The following is a 2989-nucleotide window of genomic DNA, read 5'->3' on the forward strand; positions in this document are numbered from 1 at the left end:
TGCGCAGAAGAAAGAAGTCACCTATAATCCAGGAGGGGTATAAACTGGTGGCATGATGTCAGTTTGTTCTTAGCCAACTCATCAACTCTTACAATAACTCTGTTGTTGGTTTTCTACTGTCTGATGTGTACAACATGAGTCAAGTCCATTTTCATTCATTGAGCTGAAAATGAAAAAAAAAAATGTTTCCTAAAAATAAAACCCTGAAGTAAATTTTTCATAAAGAGTAAAATTTGAATTTTCTAACCTACATTATCGCTTTCATCTGAGTGCCCAGAACTTCTCACTCTGATTTTGTCCAGATGATAAAATATTCCAGAGTTTCTTTATTCTCAAGTGACTTTGGTATTTAAAATGTATTCGTGGTTGGGAAAAGGAGAAAGGATTTTTTTTTAGCTCTACCTCATTTCAATTTTTATAGAAAGTTTATATATCTTAGACACTTGTATGAAAGATAGCTTCCAGGTTGATGGGGGCTTTAAGAATATGGAAGCCATTTGTTTGTGTTAAGACCCAATTGCCAAGACCTCAACAGTTAATTAAAGATCCTCTAGATGAGAAATCTTCTAGAGTCAATTCTTCACAGCATTTTTCAGAAAGCCAGTGCTCACATAAGACCACAACTACTTACTTTGGTCCTTGAGACTTGAGCCTTTTATTCCCACCTCCCATGTTTGACCTCAGACTGTGTCAAAGGAAGGCATTGTCTCTGGGACTCCACTAAGAAATCTTCACAGTCATCCCTTTTCAGATCCTTCAGGATTCACCCCAGAAGGATGCAGCTTTATTCTGATAGATAACATACATCTGCACTAGTTCCTCAGGGAAAAGGAATTCATTTTAGAAACCTTTGCCAAAATGGCAGCAATATGTTTATTCTTTCCGCCTAATGTCCCAATAGTCGGTGAACGACAATTTTGAAGAGGAACATTTATCACCTAGGAAACCTGGTGGCTACTAACAGAAAAGTTGGCAGTTTGAAGTCACTCACGGACCACTCCACGGGCAAAAGATAAGCAAATGCCTCCGATAAAAAGTTAGAGCTTTGGATACTTTAAACTTAATGACGATGGGTTTCTGGTTATTTTATATCATGCCCAAAAAGGATAAAAAAGAGACATAAATCAGCCTTACTTATGGCAACTCCATGTGAACAAAGTAAGACTGACCTAACAGAGTTTGCAAAACTTCCTCTCCAGAAGCAGATCTCCAAGGACTTGATTGGAGGTACTTCTAGGCAGGTTTGAATCATCAATCTTGTGGTTATAATCAAACATGTAGTTATTCGTGCAGCCTGTGAAGTCCTGGACTTCTCTAGAGTCTTGGAATGATCACTAAGCTACAAGAAACAACAAGTCCTCTTTTTTTTTTCAACAAATATTGACAAATGTTTAAAATATAAAAGGTATGTATCATCTAGAAATAACAAGAACTCACTCTTGAGTGCTATACACAAAATAAAAAAAAAATCAAACTCACTGAAGTCAACTCAATTCCAACTCATCCTAGTCTACAGAATCCTGAAGAACAGGCCCTTTGGATTTCCAAGGTTACAAATCATACATCTTAAGTTGTTGGTTGTTGTTGAGTCATAACAGACCCAAAGCTGACCCTCCAGTAGACTATCAGAGGCAGTAAATTGCACAAGAGGAAATTACCCATCCTCTTCCGGTGCAGGAGCAGCTGAGTTTGAACCATGTGCCTTTGGGGTTGCAGCATAGACTGCAACATTTATCAGGCTTGCATTTACAATGCTATGTGTGGTATCCTTTGTCGTGGACATTATGACAACCATGTTATAGGTAAAGAAATTTAAACTTAATTAATTTATCCAGGGTAAACTGAATAGGTAACAGAACTTAGATTACAAATCATGAAGACTCACTCCCCCTTTAAAACCCAGACAGCATCTCTTGTGATACAAGGAATCAGTCCATTTTAAAAAAAAAAAAATATAGTAAGCTATTGAAATTTTTAAACTTCACTTGATTCTTCTGGAAAACAGAAATAGCATAATCTATTTTATAAGGCTCTCATGAAGTTCAAGTAAAATAACGTCCTTATAGGATCTGCCACATTGTAGTAAACAAGCAAGAAGTTTTACTTGAGGAATCATTGTGTCACATATTTCTTTTTAAAAACATTACATGTGAGGCTCTTTTAAAGATTTTCATAGTGTTAATATTATCAATCTTGCATTAATTCTACTGAATTTATTTTCAGAACTCTCAAAAAGTTTATCATTGTCCTTTAATATCAATATGCATTAATTCTACTGAATTTATTTTCAGAACTCTCAAAAAGTTTTTCATTGTCCTTTAATAAAATATCAATATACAATTGAGCAACAAATGTAAATCATGTAGGTTTTTCTTAGAGTTAAGTCATACATAAAAAAAGTGTTATTCATAGAAAGGAAGTAAAAAGGTAACAGATACTGTAACATTTATTAAGTGTGTGAGTTTTACCCTTTATTAAGCTACTTTGCACTATCACTATATCACTACATTCTTTATAATATATATATATATACACACACACACACATATATATATACACACACACACACATATATATACACACATATATATACTGTTGTTGTTAATACGCCGTCAAGTCGCTTGCGACTCATAGCAACCATATGTACAACAGCCCTAAACCCTGCTCGATCCTGTGCCAATCGCACTGCCTCTGACACACCCATCCCGGTTACCCTAGTCACTGACTCAATCCATCTCATAGAGGGCCTTCCCCTCCTGCGCTGTCCCTCCACCCTCCCAAGCATGATATCTCTCTCCAGGGACCGGTCCCTCCTCACAACATGTCCAAAGTATGTTAGTCGGAGCCTCAGAATCTTTGCCTCCAAGGAGCCACCCGGTTTAACCCTCTCCTGGACAAATCTGTTTGTTTTCCTAGCAGTCCATGGTATTCTCAATACTCTTCTCCAGCACCACAGCTCAAAGGCATCAATTCTCCTTCTATTCTCCCT

This window comes from Elephantulus edwardii, unplaced genomic scaffold (genome assembly GCF_000299155.1).
Source record: "Elephantulus edwardii isolate Elephantulus edwardi_28Jun2011 unplaced genomic scaffold, EleEdw1.0 scaffold00431, whole genome shotgun sequence".
NCBI lineage: Eukaryota > Metazoa > Chordata > Mammalia > Macroscelidea > Macroscelididae > Elephantulus > Elephantulus edwardii.